The following is a 12,318-nucleotide window of genomic DNA, read 5'->3' as shown; positions in this document are numbered from 1 at the left end:
TTTTTGGCTTTCCAGGAGATTAAGGAAGACTTGGTTTGTAGCAATACATAATCCTAGACATAAATCACCTTGCATAGGAATAGAGCTTCAAGTCTGTCTTAAGAGCTGTACATTTTTAATTCAGTGATTTTTAATTTTTTTTTTACTTGGGACCCTGTGGGATCTTTTTAGCTGTAATATGTGTTTGAATCAGTAGACAATAAGTGGGCACTATATTATATAACTGGTCTGATCAAGGTAGAGTACAGAGGAATGATACCTTCTTTTGACCTGGATGAGATACTTTTAGTTATTAAGTGGGTTAAGTAGAAAGGATTTGCTGACAACACTTGATAAATGTGTGGTGATTGAAGGATAGGAAATTTGGTGCCTATATCTCTGATGGCAACATTATTCTGGAATGGGATATTGTTGTCTATACTATAAGCTATTGTCAAGATTTGTTTACTAAAGATTTTAATTATTTATTTATTTGATATTTATTAACCAGGTTAGACTGGCTGGGCAGGTGCCCTTTTGCAGCAGAGACCCAAGGAGAAAAACTCCAGAAAAAATTTTAAATATTGAATATTAGGCATATTAGTATAGGAGGAATGTAGTTTTGTCTTATACATAGTTAAAACAAAAAGCATAATGCAAAATTTTACAAAATGCATTGAAGAGAAGTTATGTCACACAAAATCTGGTTATAAGTCATAACAATATAAACATAGTAAAATAAAACAAAAGACATTTGCACTTAAGGAATGAACTAAGATAGCTGATGTAATGTATTGGAAGGAGGACTGTTAGTGATATAGGAATAGTCTGAGAAGTAGACTATATTACATACTGATCGGACATGTGATGAGTGAAAAACTAAGGACAGAGGAGAACAGAGGCAGAGGGAGATGATAATGCTACACTTCTTTGCCTGTTTAAAATATACCACTGATTTATACGGGTTAGCCCTTGCTACAGTAACATGGCACCCAATGCTAAGTGAAAAACTTCACCTAGATTCCAGGCATCAATACATTTACTTAGCCCTATGTTTGTGTCATTGATTTGGAGACCCAAAAAATAGATGGCAAATAGAAGGAATCTCAACAGTGAGTCATGAGGGATGCCACTTTTTTTGCTTTTTGAGGTGGCACCTGCCACTTTTTGTGGACTATGTCAACTAGCTTGCTATCCATCTTAAAACATAAGGCTCTGCATTTAGGCCTTTAAGCACTTTCATAGTTCTAGCATGGGAAATAAGGACAAGAGGTCCTAGCCAGATCCAGGTATACTGTATGAAATGTATGACCATTGTCTACAGCACTAGTGGCATTCTCAAAAAAGTTTAATAAATTAAATAAACATGAGCTCCTTTTGAAAAAAAAAACATAGTATTGCTGGTATAGAGAAATATATATATTTTTTTAATATCAGAACTTATGAAATCAGATATAATATAATCAATGGAAATTAAGCTTGTTGGCTGATGGTTCATAATTCCTGGTATCTGTGATAGGGTACCTTTATGGATTACCATAGTAATAGCAATTTTACTTACCTCAGGAACATACCCAAGTAGCTATGGTTAACATGAACAGTTTTACAAGGGTTTCAGAGAGGAAGTGACTGATTGATTGGTATTGCTGATTAAGCAACCAAGCATATTATTGTAGCCCAAATTGGTTGTCATTTTAGTTTTAGAGAGTGTATTTAGGAAATCTTTTATAATAATCATGGGGAGGAAGGGACAGAGGTATGTGTGGTATTTCAGAAAATGTTTTGGTGTGAAGCTTGCACTAAATATATCTGCAAGCACATTACCCACCCTGTAGGAAATATACCAACAAGCAGGTAAGATCTATGTCAGTACTGTGTCTGCAAAAAGGACATTCCAGTGATGTTTCATTATATTCCCAACACCACTAGCAATACTTTAATACTTAGTAAAATAATTGCCTGTCCTCTGCAACTTTCTACACTTTAAGTATAATAAATGCACTCTATTTTTAATTAACCATACTGTCACCTCACCTTCCATTTTTCCAAAGTTAGTTATACTACTTTTTTTTTTCATTAGCACTTTGCTCATCCTACTATTGGCACTATCTTGCTGTTTGTATTCCATATTGCTCTAGTTTCTGATTGCATGAGCTGGTATGTTATGACTGCACTAATGACCATCTTGATAAACCATAGCAAAAAAAAAAAAAAAAAAAGAAACAAACAAACATCGGAAACCTTTCAAACCAATTTGTAACTATTTTTTCTGATGAAGATATAGCTCTCAATCTCTTAGAGTAAGAAATCTGGACAAAGTCTTAAATAATGGGGAGACAAAGTCCCAAAAATGAGGCCAATTTTTAAATGTTGCTCTTACAAACTTAGAAAGTTGATAGAATAACAGGTTTTGCATTAGAACAAATTTTCTGAAGGCTATGAAGTTTGAATCTCAAATGTCTGTTATTATTTTCTGACGGCAGTCTTCAAAGATTTGCCAATGAATTGCCAGAAAACCCATGTTTATGAGTAAAAGGTCAAAAATATGAGGCAAAAATGTAGACGTTCTGCAAAAATCTGTACACTTGGGAGGTATGAATGTCAATAATAAAGGGAAAAAAAACGGCCTGACTATTAATGGGGTTGTGGTTCATTGCTCATCTTCAATGTTTTTTGTTATTCTATTTTATCAATTCATATCTCTGAGTACACATGATTAATGTTACTTTTGTCCTTTTTAGTTTGACTGCTATATATGGTTTTCTTGCTTCTGCAATAATAAATATGATCTATATTTATTATATATATATATATATATATATATATATATATATATATATATATATATATATATATATATATTACAAAATCCAATGTTTAGCTTGTCAAACAGCTAAACGTCGACAGCTAAACATCAAAACCTTAAAATCTCAAACGACCAATACTGCAAATTTTTTCATAGGGAAAAAGATTTCTTGGCCATCGGAAACTTACACAAACCTTAAATTCTAATTAAGTGGGGGGGCTTCACCCCCACACACCCCTAACTAAACATACCAACTCCAAGATCGCTCTACATTTAGGAAAAGGACAACTTCTTGATAATGGCCAAGCAAAATTTTTCCATAAAAAAAATTCACAGAAGTGGCCATTCTCGGTTTTACCTTTCGCTCTTTAGCTATCGACATTTAGGTGTTCGACAAGCTAAGCATTCACTCATGTAATATAGACCTATATATATATATATATATATATATATATATATATATATATATATATATATATATATATATATATATATATATATATATATTTATATAGTGTCTGCAGTTTAAGGTAAGTGAGTGTGCGTGAGTGTTTTTCTAACTTGTACGACTGGGTTTGGGTAGGGAGGTGGAGGTATGATTGTGTGTGTTGGCTGTGTGTGATTATTTTTTCTTCACTGTGCAATCTCGGAGTTAGTATATATAAGTGGGGGGGTGTGGGGGTGCAGGGGGGCTTACCTCCCTGCATTTGTGTAGTGTAGGTGTGTGTCTGTGTGGTGTTTTGTTGTATTTAATTGTTTTGTGGTGTAGGTGTTATGGTTTGTGTGTTGTGTACTGTATTGTGTATGTTCTATGTTTTGGTTTCGTGATTGTGAAGTGTCGGTGTTTCAATGGTTTCGGCTTTATACTGTCAAAATGGTGAAATTCGATATTTCAGCATTTCAGTAATATGAAGTGAAACCATATATATATATATATATATATATATATATATATATATATATATATATATATAAATGAAAACACATTTTGTTGAAAGTGTGTCTGTCTAAATCATATTTTAAAGAAAAGAATAGAACTCTCTATAGGATCACTACTGGTGTGGTTTAGGATTTTAGGTTTATAGGAATTACAAAGGAAGTTAGTCTAGCACAACATATATACATTGCTTAGGCACACCCTCATCCTGTATCCCTCATCGCTAGAAGTTTGTGTTTATGTTTTTGCACCAGCATTGATTTGCTAAGTGTTTTTTTTTTTCTCAGCATTTGTACAACTGTGGAGTTACTATATTAATGAGTGGTGTAGGGAGTCTTGCCCCCTGCAAAAAAAAAAAAAAAATCTTTTGAAAGAGTATTTGCTATATATGAAATTTTCATTGAAATTTGGTTTAATATAATGTATTCATGATAAAATGTGTTTTTAATGATTTTTCCAGTCATGTGTGATCAGACTAAATGACAATGTGATCAAAAATATTATACTTATATATATATATATATATATATATATATATACATATATATATATATATGTATATATATATATATATATATATATATATATATATATATATATATATAATTATACTGTGACTCATCACTACATACAAAACTGAATGCAAAGCATCTGACATGGCAGAGCAAAGAACCACTCTTCTGAATGGTAAAAACATCAAACATACTAAAGATTGCAAAAGGAAGCACATTTCTGTTTGTGATCTTTACACTAAAGCCCTCCATAATACTTTTCTCTAATTTTTGTAAGTGTTATGGAAAAGTTTTTTTTAAGATAAGATGTAGAGTTAAAGTTAGGGGCAGAGTTAGGGTTAACATGTATTTCTAAGGTGGTACATTGGAGTGAATCTCCTGCTCACCTTAGTAATATGTGTTAATACTAACCCTACTTTTGTTTCTAAACCTAAGCTTAACAGCTTACATTAGAAAAGAAAAAACTTTCCATAACACTGCCAATAAACAAGCCATGCTTGCACATACACACACACACACACACACACACACACACACACACACACACACACACACACACACACACACACACACACACACCTTTCAACAGGGTCAGCCTTAGCCGAAATGGTGCCCTAGGCGAAGTACTGCTTTGGTGCCCCTTAAGCTCCACCCACACCATACTCATGAAACACCCCTATTTGAGCCACACCCACAGGTAGGTCACTCCCCAGGAAAGCCATACCAGTCATTTCCTTAAATTATTTAAATGCATAGGAAGAAAAAGATACCTTGTAATGTAGCTAAACTGCAACTACCTGTGTTTACATACTTTCTACTTTAAATACCAGAGCTGGATCATAGTCAAATAGGGCCTTAGGCAGAGTAATAGACCACCACCCCTGAGCAGCCCCTCCTGCAGCAACCCCCTTCCCCCAGCAGCAGCCCCCTCCTCAGCCATTCCAGTGTTCTATTATTTGGTTATTTCTTACTAGTTACCATGGGGTCTGTTAGAACACCGAACATTTAAAATGTCGAGTGTTCTAATATCAACCCGTTTTCAGCTAATGCTGAAAATATCGAAGAAACAGAAAAACAAATTTTTTCCTAGGGAAAGAATTTGGTTGTCCATTTCTGTTTCTTTGGCATTTTCAGTGTTCTGTTGGAAAGTTATGGGTCGGGTTCAGGTAAGTGTGCGATTGAGTGCGGGTTAGGTTAGTTAGGGTTAGAGTGCAGGTTAGTTATGTGTGCGATTGTGTGGACATGAGGGTTAGGGTGGGTTAGGTGAGTTAGGGTTAGGGTGTGGGTCAGGTAAGTGTGTGACTGTGTGGACATGAGGGTTAGGGTGGGGTAGGTGAGTTAGGGTTAGGGCGCGGGTGAGGTGAGTGGGATTAGGTGTGTTAGGGTTAGGACACGGGTCAGGTAAGTGTGCGATTGTGTGGACGTGAGGGTTAGGGTGGGGTAGGTGAGTTAGGGTTAGGGCGCAGGTGAGGTGAGTGTGCGATAATGATGGACCTTAGGGTTAGGGTTGGGTTAAGGTAAGTGGATAGTTAATGGTGTGTGTATAGTTTAGTGTAGGGTTAGGGGTAAGAGTTTAGGTGTATGCGTGTGGATTGCTGTTTGTTTGGTGTGCTTGTGTTGTGTGTATGTGTTTTGGAACAGCAAATTTTTTTCCCTAGGAAAAAATTTGCTGTTCTGAATGTTCGATGCTTAGTATTTTTGATTGGTAGGGTTTGATATTAGAACAATTGACATTTTGAATGTTCGGTGTTCTAATATAGACCCTTACCATGCATACTGTTCTCTTATTTACTTTTACAATGATTGCAGATATTGAAATAAAATAGCAGAAACACAGATAGCCATTTGCTAAACAAGCAATATAGTCTTGCAATGAAAACAGGTTTAGCATGAGCAGTAAACTTCTCTGTCCTTCAAACTCACATTCATTGAAATGGCAAAACTCACATTCATTGAAGTGGTATGAAAACCCACATTCATAGAAAATGCATCTGGCCAGTGGAAAATTAAGTTTACCTTTGGGCTGTTTTCAAAACAGTCTCCTTGCACACATTTTTTAGGGCCATGCATACATGTATTTGTTCTTTGATTCACCTTCCTGATTGTATTAAATTATATTCCTTGTATAATACAGCACCGATTGTTAGAATGTGTTTTAAATTTGTAGTTTTAAGTATTCTTTTAATAAGCAATGAAACAACATGTATGAACCAATAACTACCCATTTCAGAAAATTTCAACCATAAAAGGCCATTCAAGACTTCTGTCATTACAATCTACCAAAATTATTCGATACGCACAATCTCAGCAGAAGTAAAATCACCTGAATTCCATATTAAAGAAATCTGTAACTAATGAAGAGGTTGCTACTGGCAAACAACTTTACATATCAGTGTCTTATCTACAAATTCAGTGCCTGCTGCCCTTGAAAAATTAATTGCCTATATTACATTTAAAAAAATTGATTAGTTGGTAATATTGCATTAGGAAATGACTAACAAACCAACAAGTTCATAGTCACTAGACATCTCATACAAAGGACATACTCAGGAGTGTAGAACCCCTATAATGCACCAGATAATCAACCATCATGTCAACATTGCAATATCAGTACTCCATCTACATCAAAGACTGAAACAATACTAATTTCATGAACTTTAATTGTACTTTGACTTAGGAATGGGCACCATTCCCGTCACAGCATTAGAAACCCAAAAGATTTGGAGAAATTAAAAATGTGGGAGTAGAATCCACAGCCTTCTGCACCAAAGGCAATTATGCTACTAACACTGCTTTCAGAATCTACAACACAGTGTGCCATTTGATAAAAAAAAAATCAGCTAGTTGCACATTGAAAACATTTTGTTACAGTGTGTTTTAAATTTGCAGTTTTTAACATTTTTCCAGTAAGCAATGAAACAAAATGTATGACCCAATAATGACAAAACTGCCCATTTCAGAACATTTTAACCCTAAAAGGCCTCTCAAACTTCTGTCATTATAACCTACCAGTATCAGTCAATGAGCACAATCTCTGCAGAAGAAAAATTAATCTGAATAATTCTACATTAAAGAGATTTGAAACTAATGAAGAGGCTGTTACTGGCAAACAACTTTACATTTCAGTATTTCATCTACAAATCCAGTGCTTGCTGCCCTTGAAGAATTAATTGCCTATGTTACATTAAAGAAAAAATTGGTACGTTGGTAATATTGCAATAGAGAATGACCGAGGAAATGACAACAAGTTCATAGTTACTAGGCATCTTGTACAAAGGAGGGTACACTAAGGAATGCAGAACCCCTATCCCCCCTCAAAATGCAACAAATGATAGGCAACTAGTGCATTACATATCATACTGCTATACCTCTGAACCTCTTAGCACAAAAAACCTGAACAAAGCCTAAAATAATGGGGCAAATTATAACAATTGCTCTTATAGACTTAAAACGTTGTTAGAATAACAGCATTTGTCTTAGCATACATTTTCTGAAAGAAATGTAGGCTAAAACTCAAATGTATGACATTTAGTTATTTAAATCCTCAGTGATTTGCCAGAAAACCACAAATTTTATGAAGAATTGGAAATAAAATATGAGGCAAAGATCTGGACAGTTGAGAGTTATGCATACCTCTCAACCTCTTAGTGCAAGAAATCTGGGCAAAGCCTAACATGATGTGGATGCAATGGTCAAAAAAATAGGGATATATTTTAAACATTGAACTTTTTTAACTTAGAAAGTTGCTAGAACAACAGGATTTATGTTAACTTGCATTTCTGATGGATATTAAGTCTGAATGTCTCGTGTATATATAAATATAAATAAATAAATAAATATATATATATATATATATATATATATATATATATATATATATATATATAGGTCTATCTGATAATGCTGAAACTGCAAAACGCCGACGACGAGAACACCGACATCGGAAGATCGACAACGGAGATGATCGACAGTTGAAAATCCCGATGCTGAGAACATCAACATGTTAAGGTAAGTGTGGGGTTAGGGTTAGTGGCGGATTAAGTGAGTTTGGGTTAGGGCATGGGTCAGGTGAGTGTGTGATAGTGACAGACTATAGGGTTAGGGGTGGGTTAAGTGAGTTAGGGTTAGGGCACGGGTTAGGTGAGTGTGCGATAGTGGCGGACCATAGGGTTAGGGTTTGGGTTAAGGTTAGTGCATAGATAGTTGTGTATGTAAGGTTTAGTGTAGGTTTGTAAGGTTTTTGGTGTGCTTGTGTTGTGTGTGTGCTTTTTGGACAGGGGATTTGTTTTGTTTGTTGATTGTCGGGATTGTGGTTTGTCGGGCATGTGAAATTTCGTGTTTTTGAACTTTCGGTTTTGTGGTGTCGGTGATTTCATTGTCGGTGTTTTCACGTCTCGGTGTTATCAGGGAGACCCATATATATATATATATATATATATATATATATATATATATATATATATATATATATATATAAGTCTACTTCAGTAGACTGAAGCTTCACTTACCCAAAACTGAAATTTCCCATATGAAAGGACTGAAACCTTCACAAGACCGACATCCGAAATATTGACTTTTCACGTGAGGTAAGTAACCGCTTGGGCATCCTGTTGAACTATGCCCTTACTCCCATGGTAGTGCGATCTGGAACTTGGTATATATAGTTAGGGGGTGTGCCACATCGGTGGGTTTAGTTTTGTTTCATTTTGTTGTTTCATTTGGGATGGCCAAGCGGTTACTTACTTTGCATAAAAAGTCGATGTTTCGGATGTCAGTGTTGTGAAGTTGTCGGTCCTTTCATCTCAGGGAAGTGGGAGTCAGGTAAGTGAAATGTCGGTGTTCTGAAGTAGATCCAGATATATATATATATATATATATATATATATATATATATATATATATATATATATATATAAAATCATTATTTAGCTGACTTCAGTTCTGTGATTTACCACAGAAACACAAATTTTATGACAACAAAAAATCTGGACAGTGGAGAGGTATGTTGCACATAAACACACATGCACACACACACACACACACACACACACACACACACACACACACACACACACACACACACACACAGATACACACACACACACACCCACACACACAAGCAGCTACTCTCTCACACAGAAATACACAGACATATCTACTCTCTCATGAAGCAACACACACATACCTTCTATTTCATACAGCAATTACCAACTAGTTTAAATTCCACACACTCCTACTCTTTCATACAACACACAGACACACACTTTCTCTCTCATTTACACATCTACTCTATCACACAGTATCACATGCACTTTATCTCTCATACAAACTGAACAACTAATTTAAATTCCATTCACATACATACATACACACACACACTTTCTCTTGCATAAAGAAGCCTGGTTTAAACTACACAGACACACATATATACTTACCTTCATTTTAAACCAAACGGCCACACGCTTATGTATGGAATTAACTCCTCTCTTAACTGACGTGCTAGTTTAACTTCTGCGTGCAACTGCAGAACATCTTTACATCCACACTGGCATGCGTGCATGTGACTCACGCATGTTCCTCTTTAAAGGAGGAGACTCCACTACCATGGAATGAAGATTTTTCTGTTGTTGTTAATAATTGTTGAAACGTCCTGGCCAACCTGCAGGGATAAAAGTAGGAGGGTGCTCACTCCTCCCCTTTTGCCCTATGGTTCCGATGCCCTATGCTTTATTTATTTTAATTAATTTACTTTTCTTATTATATGTTTGCATAATAAGAAAAGTAAATTAATTAAAATAAATAAATAAATAAAAATTGTGCCCTTTACAAGGCTGGCCTGTATAGTGCCCTAGGCAGTCAACTAATTCACCTATGCCTAAGGCCAGCCATGCAGCTCAACCTCCATGTGAAAGAATCAAGGACACAGGACCTTCAAATCAGGGACAAGCAGTGACACCTAATTAACATAAGATATGCATATTCAAATAAGCACAGTATTGGACATGCGCACACATTAAATTATAGAAAGATAGTGCTGAAGCCGCAGTGGTGCAGCGGTTAGTATTGTCGCCTCACAGCAAGAGGTTCTTCCATTTGATTCTCAGCTGCAGCACCTTCTGTGTGGAGTCTGCATGTCCTCTCCATGGTTGAGTGACGTTAAAGACATGCAGGTAGATGCGAGCGTGAATGGGCGTGCCTTCATTGAAGGTTGGGCATCGAGCTGGCAACTCAGCACCATAAAATCCACTGCCAATCATGAGCGGACTGGAGTTCCGCTGTGGCGACCCCTAAACAGGAAAAGCCAAAAGACTTAGTGTATCATTTTAGAGGACAAGAAATCTGGATGAAGCATAAAATAACAGGGGGGTAGGGGCAAAGGACTGAACAGACACATTTTAAGTCTTGCTCCTATAAACTTAAAAAAATACATGCATAACAGGATATGTGTTAGCAATCATTCACTGAAGGGTATGTGATTCTGAAACTCAAATGTCTGTTATTAGTGACTTGATTTATTATCTATTTATTTATTTACATTTGTTGACCAGGTTAGTCCAACTGAGCTAAGTAGCCCTTTTTCTGTGGTGGCCAAGGGAGAAAAGCTCCACAGTTTTACAATTTTAGTGTTAACAGTGTCAGCGGGTTACAATGTATACATACAATGAACTACATTTTATCAGAAAAATAATAGTGGAAAAAAAACATAATAAGCATACATAAGAGAAATTATTCAATACAAACATTTTCAATAAACAGTGAAAAGAGTTCATAGTGTATGTAGTTATTTCATGAGATATGGGACATTAGTAATGGAGATAAGAGATGGAGAAGAAGACTGATACTTTGAAGAGGTTTACAAGTCAGTGATTCACCAGAAAACACCTCATTTTAAGACACACAGACCAAAAAAAAAAAAAAAAAAAAAATATATATATATATATATATATATATATATATATATATATATATATATATATGGAGCTTATTGTCACATGTCTCTTGTATTCAAATGAGACACTGAGGCACTGTGAAGGGTTCAGATTGCTTATTGTACATAAACACATCAGGAGCTGTAACTGGAACATGTATTTAAGCTACCCGACTGACTCATTACTTCAAATACACTTGCATGTGCATCTCCATTTACTATGACTGACTATACAAAATGGCGCTGATCTTGGATGTGCTCAGTAACTTATATGCATGTGCTATTTAGCTACAGTGGCTGACTCAGTACAATACACACAATGATTTACATCCTCCCTTTTCGATTTGTTCGACATGCAATAGGAGAACAAGATATTTTTAACAAGCTAGATAGCACATCAATATATAACAACAAATGAATTCATGTTCAAGTCACTGGGCCGGATTTACAAAGGCTTGCACGGAGTCTAAGAGTAGAGTAAGACTCCATGCAGCCAACATGTCTGCAGAGCGATCCAGGAACAGCCGGCAGGGGAGTGCAAGAGAGCTCCTAAAACGACTCTTACACGGACAGGGTTAGGTTATGCAAATTACCTCATTTGCTGCTGAAAGTTATGCAAATGAGGTAAATTTGCGATCCAGGAAACCCTAACCTGTCCGAGTAAGATTAGTTTTATTTGCAGAAATGTACTCCGTTGTCAACTGAGTACTGTTCTGCAAATAGCAAAATGGAGCCATGACAGCTCCAAATAAAGGATGCATCCAGTTAAGGACGCATGCCAATGGACAAATATACAGCCATTGGCAATTTTTCCCATTGCAAAATAAAAAAAAAATCATTTTTTTACCTCGATCTCTGAAGTTTAAGCATAGTGCAGCACCGCGCAAAAGTGCTGCGCTCTAAAAACCATGACAAAAAAAATAAAAGCCACAAATAGGGATTTTATTCAAAATATTTAACTGCCATGTAAGTGAATGGCAGGCTGAAGACAACATGGCTACTGAGTAGAGGTTGCTAAGGGGGGAAGCTCAGTCTAAGAGATGTAACCAAGCATTAGTAGGCAATCCTATGCAAATGAGGGTAAGGATAGTGAATCCCAATTTTACATGGCTTATGAGCAAAGTCTGTGGAGTGTAAGAGTAGGATAAGGGGATTT

This window comes from Protopterus annectens, chromosome 5.part0 (genome assembly GCF_019279795.1).
Source record: "Protopterus annectens isolate FY-2018-M chromosome 5.part0, PAN1.0, whole genome shotgun sequence".
Taxonomy (NCBI): domain Eukaryota; kingdom Metazoa; phylum Chordata; order Ceratodontiformes; family Protopteridae; genus Protopterus; species Protopterus annectens.
Note: the sequence above shows the minus strand (reverse complement) of the source record.